At 38.2% G+C, this 12,069-nt stretch overlaps 1 protein-coding gene across 2 annotated transcripts in view; it reads right to left on the bottom strand.

Moving 5' to 3' along the window:
* CDKAL1 (CDK5 regulatory subunit associated protein 1 like 1) overlaps positions 1-12,069 on the bottom strand; it is a 718,226-nt gene that overhangs the window by 90,816 nt on the left and 615,341 nt on the right. The gene's annotated exons all lie outside the window — the stretch shown is intronic.

Genomic DNA, 12,069 nt, shown 5'->3' with positions numbered 1-12,069 from the left:
TCAGATCCACCAGGAACCAACTGATTTATAAGATATGATAAAGATTAATGACTAGAAAAAATGGCATTGGCCGGGCGCGGTGGCTCAAGCCTGTAATCCCAGCACTTTGGGAGGCCGAGACGAGCGGATCACGAGGTCAGGAGATCGAGACCATCCTGGCTAACATGGTGAAACCCCGTCTCTACTAAAAAATACAAAAAAAAAAACTAGCCGGGCGACGTGGCGGGCGCCTGTAGTCCCAGCTACTCGGGAGGCTGAGGCAGGAGAATGGCGTAAACCCGGGAGGCAGAGCTTGCAGTGAGCTGAGATCCGGCCACTGCACTCCAGACTGGGTGGCAGAGCGAGACTCCATCTCAAAAAAAAAAAAAAAAAAAGAAAAAATGGCATTAAAGACACGAACCAAAGTTTTCAGTATAAGATTTAAGAGACAAAATTATTCTGTCAAATTTCTAAATGCTTACTCCAACTTCTGTAGTTACCTCATTTTGGGTCAATATATTTGTGGACTGGCTGGGTCCAAGCTCCAAACTTTGAACAGTGTTGGCTGGGTCCCGTGCTACTACCATATTCCACTCACAGTCTTAAGGGCTACTGAGCAAATAAAGCCTGAGCTAACCCTCTTATGTGGATAATTTCTGTACCCCTTCTTCCTACCTGACTCCTAAGGTTTCTTCTCCATCCATAATGTTAGTGTTGCTTCATGCCAAGACTCTTCCTTGGCATAAAGTTATGAGAAATATACAGTGAATATCTGTCAAATGAACTAATTCCTGTCTGACAATGTCACTGATTGAGTCATCCATTCAAAAATTATTAAGTACCCACTATGTGTCAGGCACTGAGTGAATTGCTAGGACATACACCTTATTCTCAAGTGGCTTTTAGTTTAGTGGGAGGACATGAAAGTAAATAACCACAATTCACTGGGACAAATGTCATGGCAGAGGGAAGCACAGAGTGCTTTGAAGGCATGTAAAGACACCATATATTCCAGGCTGGGTTTGTGAGAAGCAAAGGTTTCGTGGAGGTGCCTGGGCTGAGTCCTGAAGGATGAAAAATCATTTGCTAGAAGAGAAAGTAGGTCAGGAGCCTAAGAAATAAAATCTGCAAAGATGTAGAAGTAGACAGAGCTTGGCATGATCCAGAACGAAGTAGCTCAGTAAGGATTAAATATAGCGTGCAAGGGGGGAGTGGTGAAATATAAGGCTTGTGTAGTGATATGGTTTGGCTGTGTCCCCATTCAAATCTCAACTTGAACTGTAACTCCCAGAATTCCCATGTGTTGTGGGAGGGACCCAGGGGGAGGTAATGGGTCCCGTGCTGGTCTTTCCTATGCTATTCTTGAGATAGTGAATAAGTCTCATGAGATCTGATGGGTTTATCAGGGGTTTCCGCTTTTGCTTCTCTCCTCATTTTCTCCTGGTGCCGCCATAGTAAGAAGTGCCTTTTGCCTCCCACCATGATTCGGAGGCCTCCCCAGCCATGTGGAACTGTAAGTCCAATTAAACCTCTTTTTCTTCCCAGTCTCAGGTATGTCTTTATCAGCAGCATGAAAACAGACTAATACATTTAGTAAGCAGGACAAGTTTTTAAGGAATCCAGTGTATTTTAATGCTGAGTGCTAGTGATACTGTGAGCACAACAATGCTTTGCTGTGACAGACTGTGCTGTGCAGCATTTAGGATGTTTAGCATCTCCGGCCCCTAGGAGCGTAATGCCAGTAGTACCACTAGCAACAACCAACCCCTCCCTATTTCCATATACCCCCTTGATAGAGTGACACCAACCCTGACTGAGAACCTAGGGTAGATAGATAATTTGGTCAGAAAGTGGACAAGTCTCTTAAAAACGTGCAGTGATACCAGTTTGACTGAATTAAAGTTTTATCATAAAGGTATGCCCAAGGCAGGTGGGGAGGACATCAGCCACATCCAAGGTGTGTCCAAAGAAAACCATGTCTGGCTCCTCTAGTGTTTGCATTTGGTCTCAATGCAAGTAATTTGCAAGTAGCTTTGCCATAAATACAATTCCAGTTGGCAAGAATTTACTTAGAAACTATTCAATGTCAGCTACTAGCCTAGGTTCCTTTAAGGGTGTTCAAAGACATAAGACATCGTCCTTCCCCCTGAGAAATGTACAGTCTAGTTGCTAAGATATTAAGTGAGCACACAAGGCAGTATATAACCCAGTGTTGGACAGTGTATCATTCATATGTTTCATGGGAGCATTTAGCAGTTAAGTGAATTCCTCTATATTCCTTCTCCTTGATCTTCCATATCTACCCAAATCCTCTATCAGAACAGTACAACAAAGAAAGAAGCAAAAAGTCAGCAGAAAGCTGAGATTATCAACAATTATCTGTGCGTTTTTGCAGTCTTTCCCTTATTAGGGATTGTGAAGAAAATACCCTTGTAATTTACCTGAGGGGAAAAAAAGATATTTTTGCTTGTAATACATTGTCTTCATTATTAACAAGATTTTCATTTGCTTTCAGATATTTTCTAAAAGTAAAGACTTTAAAGAAAGGCACAGTAGGGTGGGAGCAGTGGTTTACATTTGTAATCCCAGCACTTTGGGGGACTGAGGTAAGAGGATCGCTTGAGCCCAGGAGTTTGAGACAAGCCTGGGCAACACAGTGAGGCCCTATCTCTACAAAAAATTAAAAATTAGTTACATGGTGGTGCGTGCCTGTATTCCTAGCTACTCGAGAGGCTGAGGTGGGAGGATTGTTTGAACCTGGGAGGTTGAGGCTGCACCGAGCCATGTTCACACTACTGCACTCTAGCCTGAGTGAGAGAGCGAGACCCTGTTTCAAGGGAAAGAAAAGGAAAGGAAAGGCACAGTAAAACTGATTTTGCACTAAAGGTAGAAGTTATTTTTCTCCACCTTTTCTTGTTCTTTAAGTCTTTCTTGGGACATGCTGATGACCAGGAATAACCGTAGCTAGTAGTTCTGCCGTAAGTAACATCCTCTGTTCTGTTCCCAATTCCCTTCCTTGATGACATTGTGCATTTTACTGGACGACTTGGTCACAAGTGAAATGGGCCTCTGCCAGAAGGGAACAGTTTCCAGTGATTTGTGGATCTCTTTAGTGGGTCAGAAGTCATCAAAAGTAGCCACTTAAGGCGAAAGAGCCAATTAAAAGCAATTTTCAGGGACACCATAATTGACATGTTCCAGAAAGTCTGCTGGAAAATAGAAAGGTTCACTAACACATGAGAATCAACAATTAGTAGCTAATACTTTGGCTTAAATCCCATCTCTTCTGTTAAAATGAAAATAGCCAGGGAGATTCTCCTACTGACCCTTTTCAATAATGTATATCTCGTAATGGACGTGCTTCTCACATTCTCTCTTGAAAGCAGGCTTGACTGGATGACTGGAGACAGTGCGAGGTCGCTGAGTCCATAAGCAGCAAGAAGGGCACACAGAGGGGGAAAGGAGAAGCTCACTGCCGGAGGAGGCAAACTTGACTTCACAGTGTTCTCCGGGGTGGGACCTGACTTTGACCCCATGTACACAAATGGGCTTGACTGAGTTAATCCATGCTTATAAGTGTCCAGGTGCTTGTGTCTTATGGTAATTTTTTTTTTTTTCAGTTGCCATTGAAAGATGTGAGAAATGAAACATGAAAATATTTAATAATTCAGCATTTCCAAGTGTCTAGACTACTGAACATATTATCCAAGAAATTATTTAGAAGAAAGGGAAAGGAAATAGGCGAGAGATTTGATGAGTACTGACTATGAATCAGTTGTTTTCAGAGTTTTATTTCTCACAGAGTAGATACTATTTTCCCTGTTTCACAGATGACAAATGTGAGGGTCAGAGAGATTAGGAAACGTGCCCAAAGTTTCACAGCTAGTCAGTGAGAGAAAGCATTTTCCAAGCCAGGTTCACTTGGCTGCAAAGCACTCACTCTTTCTGAGTGAGTGAGATATACAGCATACTGCCTAGATGTTTTAGCACATTTGGATTACAAATATGTTAGAAATAAAATTATGTTTGTGAAAGGATGGGCATTTAAAAAACTCTGGGTTGTGGTTGTCTGAAGTTGAAATTATAAAATGATAGTTCCCCCCAGCGCACGCGCGAGCGCGCACACACACACACACACACACACGTTGGTGATTATGGCTGAGTCACTGAATTTATTTGGAAGAACCATCTTCTTTTGCATGACAGAATACAGATGGCCATAAACTATTTACCCAGACATTTTGGGGTTGAGGGATGCAATCCTCATTTGAAACAAAAATACAACTCTAGGAATACATATGAAAGTGAATTACTTTGTTAATGTGAAAAGGAAAAGGGGGAAGATGAATAAAACAGCAAGAATACAGCTGAAAAGAGACTAAAAGGAACAAGGGGAAACTGTCTTTGAGCACAAGGCATATGTGTATGCTACACAGAGAGTTGTTTTAGAAATGTTTATAAACAATGGATGTTTGTGGAATGGAAAATTGAATAGCTGTGATATTAAGGCTTTCCACTCCTGGGAAAAATATGGACACCGTGGCTTATAAGTTATTTGATTCTGACAAGCATCTTCCTACCTCCTCTAACATTTGGTTATATTAACTATATTAGAGGCTTTTCCTTTTATTAGTCTGTGTTGCTGCCATCTGAAAACAATGAGCTTAAACAGCTATCATGCTGTCATTTTACCCTGTGAATAGGCTCTTTAATAAAGAAACCTAATGAAATGATTGTTTTAAAAAAGAAAAAAAATTCCCATTCTATATGTGTTTTATTTCTTAAAACATCCCTAAATTATAAAGATTCTCTGAAATGATAAAATATCTCACATATTCAGAGGATGACTTTAGCCCATTGTTTCAGGGCTTTTTCATGCCTTAACTCCTTTTAAAAACCATAACAGGCTGTGAAAAAGAAAACAAATTAAGGAGAATAGTTCCTTCCTTTATATGATAAATCTGCATTTGGCGGTGACGGTCAAGTACAAACTGTAAATAACTGAAATAACTCACAACTAGGAATATACAGGTTAATCAACTATGATTAAAAATAAATAGGTTTTTCACCAAGAACAGTATCTTTAACTCGAAATTAAATAATTGCAGCCTACTAGGTAAACTATAACATAAGGAATTTCTAAAAGCAGAGAATGATGTTCTTTCTCCATTGTGAATCTGATGAGTCTTGGTGACCTTTTGTTTACATTAATGCTGACAAACTCTGCATAATGCATGACCATCCCAACCCCCTTCTCCTCCCAATAGTTACTGCTTTGATTCTAATCTGTATTCAAGGGTATGGGGTGGGACACTTTAGTAAGGGGTGGGGGCAAGGGGATGGCAATGGTAGACATTGATCAGGGCTGTCAGTAACCTTGGAGGCCTTTGGGAAGAGCAGAGGGCAATAATTATTGCAGTATAGGAGAGACAGCTAGGAAGTAATTCCTCTGTGTTACCTTTATGATTTGAGAGGGCGTCCAAAGAAATGACACATAAGAGTTCAGTGCTATGAAAAGCACTGGACAGTTATTTGGATGGGTATCCACTCGGTTTTCTTGGTTACAATTTAAGGCAAATATGAAACTCAAAAAGGTACCTTGGGACCATCGTGTTCTTGGGAAGTTGACACAAGAACCACAACAGTTTAGAGAAACTCCTAAATATTGATCTTAGAAAAAAAAAGTACACATTTTTAGTTCTTAGGGGAAAGAGCAATAGATTTATTTGAATTAAATAATTAATGAGTCATGGTCCCCACAACCACTTTCAGGCATGAATCTAGCAGTGAATAATTTGTGCTTTCAAAGTTTCGAATGACCTTCAGTTAAACTTTTATTACAAGGTTCCTCTAAAACACATTTATGCTTTGCTGTTAACACTACTACTAATAATACAGTAATTACTAATAGTGGTAGTAATGGCATTACATATGAATCTTAGAATTAAAATTAGCTGTTCATCTCCATCCTCCCCAACAGCCTGAGAGTGTGTCAACACATGGGACCACACAGAATCTTATTGTTTGTATTTTCAATGTCTTGTACATAGTGACAATAAATGAATGTGAGTTTTAAAAAACTATATATAAAGACTATTGAGTCCTATTACAAATACATTGTTTACATGCATATAAATCCTGTGCTATGACACTAGGTACAAGCATACAGAGGACACCTAACTTCACTTAAAGTCTAAGTAAACAGAAAACATGGCCTATAGTGACTTCCCTGAGTTGGAGAACTATACACACATCTGGTTGTCCTTCGGACAAGCTGGTAATATGAAGAAGAGGCAATGCCAGTGTAAACACTGATATATTCATGATAATGCAAAAAACATTAACATTCATTAAAATGTTACAAATAAGAAAATCACTTGTGTTTTGGTATTTATATACTTGTAAGAGGTTTATTGGCATTCTGGGAGTTTATTACATTTCGAATCAGTCTATTGACGACTCGTGGAGGGAGAGGAAAGCTGTCAGGTTCTCTAACTTATCCATCTGTTCATGCCCCCCTCCTGGACAGCACCCGTTCTCCAATGGAGGAGCGGAGCACTGGCCTCTTGAAAGCTGTCTTTCTGGCACTACCTTCCTGAGCGAACGAAATGGTTTGGTTTAAAATACCTTCCCTTTCAGTCCTGTCCCAGCTTCCAGATGAAAGCCCTTAATTTTAAAGAAGCACAGTTCAATAGTTTCTACGTTGCTTGAAGAAGAAAATTAAATTATGTTGTAATTATGTAGTGAACTAGCATATGGTCCCTTACAGGGGAAAAGCAGTTTTTAACCTCTCCTGTAAACTCTAGAGGGAACTTATAGAAGAGAAATTCCGGCACCAGGAAACACATGTATTCATCATTTTATTGGTTCTTAAAATTTACTGTGACATGGGAGGAGAATGTATCATCGTGCATACTCTCATGAATGCAGCAGATGAAATCCAGGAAAGTTTAATCAATAAAAATGACAGTACATATATTTTTATAGTACTTAAAAGTTTATAACACATGCATTATCTCATGTGGCCCTCACAAACAACTAAAACTAAGGGCAGGGATGATCTTCAATTTCAAGATAAGAAACCAGGCTTGAGGTTATTAAACATTATTATTTTTTTAAGACAAAAAGCTCACTCAGCTATTATATCTTAAAATGAGGGTTAATCTGGAAATAGGCCAGTCAGTATAAACCTGTTTTTAAGATCATTCAGCTAGTTTGGAGGCAAAGTCAAGACACACATTCTGCCTTCTCCGAGCAAAATTAGCACTCGTCGCAAATTCCTAGAACTACATCAGTAGCTCATGGTCATAGACTATTTATATATAACATTTCCTACTCTCTAGTTTGGTTTGTCAATGCAGTGTTCTTAGGAGTGGGCATATTTTTAAAAAGCACTTAAGAGAAGAAATTAAGCAGTAACAGGATCTAAACTATTGGAAAAAACAGTTAAAAGTAGTTTTAAAATAAGAGAAGGGAGCTGGACATTGAAGTACTAATTTTACTTCTGAAATTATTTTTTCCAGCTTTCTACATGGTGTTATCTTAATATCTGAAACTCTTAAGATGTCAGTTTGGATCCCTGCATTACATTTTATACAATTTCTGTTGGTATTGCTCATAGAGCTTACGTGACTAAACCTCACTGCAATTACCTTTTAAGCAGAAGCTGTAGTTTACTTATTTCTCAACGAAAACTATGATTATTTGCCTTGTTTCCCATGCATTATTCGATGATTGATTACTGTTACAGCATGGATTGTGTTTTGTATTCTGCAGCAGGCAAGCATTAATCTTCACTTACTTCTGCAATAGTATCATTCATTAAAACACATGCTTTGAATTTGGGGCACATACAAGAAGATGTAACCACATAGGAATACAGTGTTGTTATGACAAAACATAATTAATAAAACATAAAATGTGTTTTATGAAGTTATGGTTTTAATTTGCTATCTCAAGAAATATGCTCTAGCAATTTTGTACAAGGTAACTTCCCAGGAGAATTTAAATCCCCTTCCCCTCCCTTCTCTAGATACTGAAAGGATTATGATTAATGCACACTAAATCTCTCTTAAATGGAAAAGGTCCTAGCAAATTTCTAAAACTGAATTTGAGCTACTGATAAGTATGATAGTCCTAAATCTGGAGCAAACTTTCTTTGACTTCTGAATTCCTCCTCTCTGGCCTCTGCTGGCCTTTCTTTTTTTCTTGACATTATCACACAGCAGGGGACAGAGTGGGCCCAGCCAGAGGCAGCACAAAAGAGCACGGCCACATACGCCCCCACGACCCCGGCAAATGGATGACCTACATTTGATTCAAGCAGTTCACATGAGAAAAAATTAATCTGTATTGCAGCTTGCACTTAACCTGTATTTCAAGAGGCAATTAAAGATATATATATATATAAAGTAAATATGAGCAAATAAATATTTCAGACATACATCACTCTAAATTTATAGGAGACATCAGCAAAACTATATGTGTTCATGTAAATGTGCACATGGCCTTCTTTCTCTTAATTATTCAATCTTCATAAACAAATGTACTAGTGGGAGGTTAGTACAAGTAAAAACAGCATTAATGGGTCGCATATTAATATTTATGTTTTACTATATAAAGACCTTGCATACATTATGACTGTTTTGCAAGCTGAATGAATAACTAATGCTACATTATGTATGGGTACATATTAAGCAGACATGTCTACACTTTCTTAGTTCAGGATATGATTAATGCAGCCTATCAGAAGCCAGATGGTGCAGAACCAGAACCATCAATCAAAATGAAAAGACCACTGCGTGCTATCCACAATGAGGTTCTCACAAATGGAGATTCTGTTCACAGACCCTAACTGGTAATAGGCAGAAAACGCCAAGAACATAGCTACACTGTCCCACTGGGATAAAAAAATCGTAGCTCAGGCTTGGCTAGATCAAAAATCTGGTGTAGGAATATGCATGGAGTCCTGAGCACCAGGGCTGGGAAAGCCCGAACAAACCAACAGCCTGTCCCTAAGATTAAAAAAAAGAAGAAGCTTTTTAATTATTTTAATAATGTTTGTACTGATGACAGTATCTGTCAAACAGTACCCATTTCCCATTTGATTTAGGATGGGACAGTGCCACATAGTAACAAAGCAGCTGCCACTGTCTGCCTGACACGTGAATTGGCATCTTGTTTCTTTTGCACAGGCTTTATTATAAATAACCCCAAATGCTTTAGTGTTACTTTGCAGCCTTTCTCCAAGGATCTATGGAAAACAATTTTAGTCTCTGTTATGTTTAATACTAATGACTATTTTTGGGGGCAGTTGTAGGGAGAAAGGCTGCCGAAAGATGTTTCCTGTTCCTTTAATAGCTTTACATAAAAATAACTACAGAAACACAAGGTGCTTTGTCTTTGTAAATGGATCATGTGTGCTTAAAAAATGTTAAATAATCCCCATGCTCTGTAGAACCTCTGAAAAAAAAAATTAAAACAAATATATAGGTTCGACTTCCTAACAGCTACTAAATACTATCTCAGAATTCCAGTTTTGTGGAGTTTTGCGGGGGATAGACAGATGTGCAAGCAAGGAGAAATTACCAGGAAATACAATTTCTTCCAGAAGAGTAATGCAGCAAAATCATGAGATACATAAATAATACATAGAAACACACAAAATAAAAAAGGATAATGAAGTGAAATTATTTGGAAAACTTAAATGTGTTATCTAAAGATATTTCTGCTTTAAGATAAAAATGTTATTATGACCCTCATAACTTGGCATGTGAGATAATCTGGAAAGAGTACAGCTTACTTTTACTTTTGTATAAGCAATAATAAAAAAAAAGGAATGACTACATATTAGCATAAATAAGACCTTAAGTAAAATGGCTGAGCTTAAGAGATTTTTAAAATTTCAGCATCTCCTTCTATCTTCATTAATATGTAGTTCCAAAATAGGGCAGACTTCCTAACTTATACAAAATTGCGACTATTTTTTTCCTCCTAATAAGGAGTGTTTTCCACACTGTTATAAATTCTGCGTAAATCACATTTATCAGCTGGGTATTAATCTACTCACATGTATACTGTGATTTACTTATATAATTAATTTCCTTAATGATGGATATTTAAGTTTTTTCTTCTATTATTGATAATAATGCAGTGAACATTTTTGTGCAAAGAGATCTTTCTGTCTTTGAGATTATTTCCTCAGAACAGATTTCCAGAAGCGGATTTGCTCAGCTAAATGATACTGAACTGTTAGCCTCTTTCTAAAACTCATGTGCTTATCCAGCTCTCAGTATTCTCAATTCAAACATTTTAGTCAATGTATAGGTGAAAATAACACTTTATTGAAATTTAAATTTGTATTGCTTTAATTACCAGATAGGTTACAATTTTTTTCTATGGTTAAACGATGATGTTTTCATTTTAAAGTCTTATTGATGCCTTAGAAAATATTTCTTATCTATTCATTTAAATAATCACAAAGTAGTTTCTTTGGAATACTAAATTTGTGTGATTACTTGAAAGAAATAAACTATATTCCTTTAAAAAATATTTTTAAAATAGAAACATTTCACTAATGCAGAGGTCTCCCCTGAAACTACTTCAAATCAATGAAAACTTAACATAATTAACTGAACGCTCTGAACTGATCAATAACATTTTAGAGTAGCCATCTAGCTTTATGGTTCTTTCCAGTGTTAGGAATGTTAAATGACAGCTGTCTTCTCAGTAATCCTCTCTCATGAAATGTATCTCTGTTTCACTGCTAGCAAAACTTGGATAATGGGTAGTTTGCATCAAATTGCTTTTAACTTGTTTATGGTGACTTTTCTGTTATATACATAACTATACAGACCACACCAAAGTAATGAAGACACACGATATAAAAGTAGTTGTCATCACACTATGTAGGGGATGATCGCCAAAATGGCCTAACAAGAAAACTGAAATTAAACTGATACAGAACTACATATCTTTTTAGAACTAGATGTAATGGAGACAAACACCCTAAAAGGCAGTACCTATCATAAACCGGGATTTCTAAAATTCAGTGTTTATATTTAAACCAGAAGACATGGTTAAAAAATATATTTATATCTATATCTACAACTGTATCTATCAGAGCCAACCAGATTTTGAACAATGCAGTCATCCAAATTTTCTCTGGCCCAGTCACAGCCTTTTTGAAAAAAAGTAGCACTTACTCAACTTTTATGCCTTATTATGCAAATTATACTATATAAAAGGTAGACAATTCAGAAGCACAGATATACACACAATATTGCCATTTACATTGAATCTACTGTTTTGTAATTATTTTTTGAACTTTGGTATATCATAAGCCCTGTCCTGGAAGCAGCTTTTGGGAACAATTTCCTTTTAATTCCATCCTGGGAGCTGGTGCAGAAGGAAAACTGGGGGATAAGAGGACTTACAGTATTGCTGACGAAAGAGGAAATCCAAATTCACCACTAGCTGGCAGGTCCTTTTAGTCCTGGCATTGGTAATTTCTGCCATACCCTCTTCTCACCACCCTGCTGCCCCAACCCTAGCCACTGTACGCTTTGGGCGATGGCTGTGGAGAGGTCGGCCTTGGGACCAGGGTGGTGGCTGTTCTTTGAGACCTTGTCTACTGTGGCTTTCCACCAGTAGACAAGTAAAAAGGTCAAGCCAAAGAAGCTGTCTTTTATACAAACTCAAGTAGGTCTACAGAACTCCAGGTGAGTAGTTGTGTGATACTGTACTACTATCACTTTCCCTGTATGGGGGTCTCCATCTGTATGGGGGTCTCCATCTGTATGGGGGTCTCCATCTGTATGGGGGTCTCCAATCTAAGCCAACTAACCTGGAAATTCACATTTCGCTGAGCAAATCAGGGGTTTATAAAAATGTTAGGTCCAGGCCGGGCTCGGTGGCTCAAGCCTGTAATCCTAGCATTTTGGGAGGCCAAGGCAAGTGGATCACCTGAGGTCAGGAGTTCGAGACCAGCCTGGCCAACATGGTGAAACCCCGTCCCTACTACAAATACAAAAATTAGCTGGGCGAGGTGGCGGGTGCCTATTATCCCAGCTACTCGGGAGGCTGAAGCAG

Source organism: Rhinopithecus roxellana, chromosome 4, assembly GCF_007565055.1.
Source record: "Rhinopithecus roxellana isolate Shanxi Qingling chromosome 4, ASM756505v1, whole genome shotgun sequence".
Taxonomy (NCBI): Eukaryota; Metazoa; Chordata; class Mammalia; order Primates; family Cercopithecidae; genus Rhinopithecus; species Rhinopithecus roxellana.
Note: the sequence above shows the minus strand (reverse complement) of the source record. Positions and strands in the feature narration are given on the sequence as shown.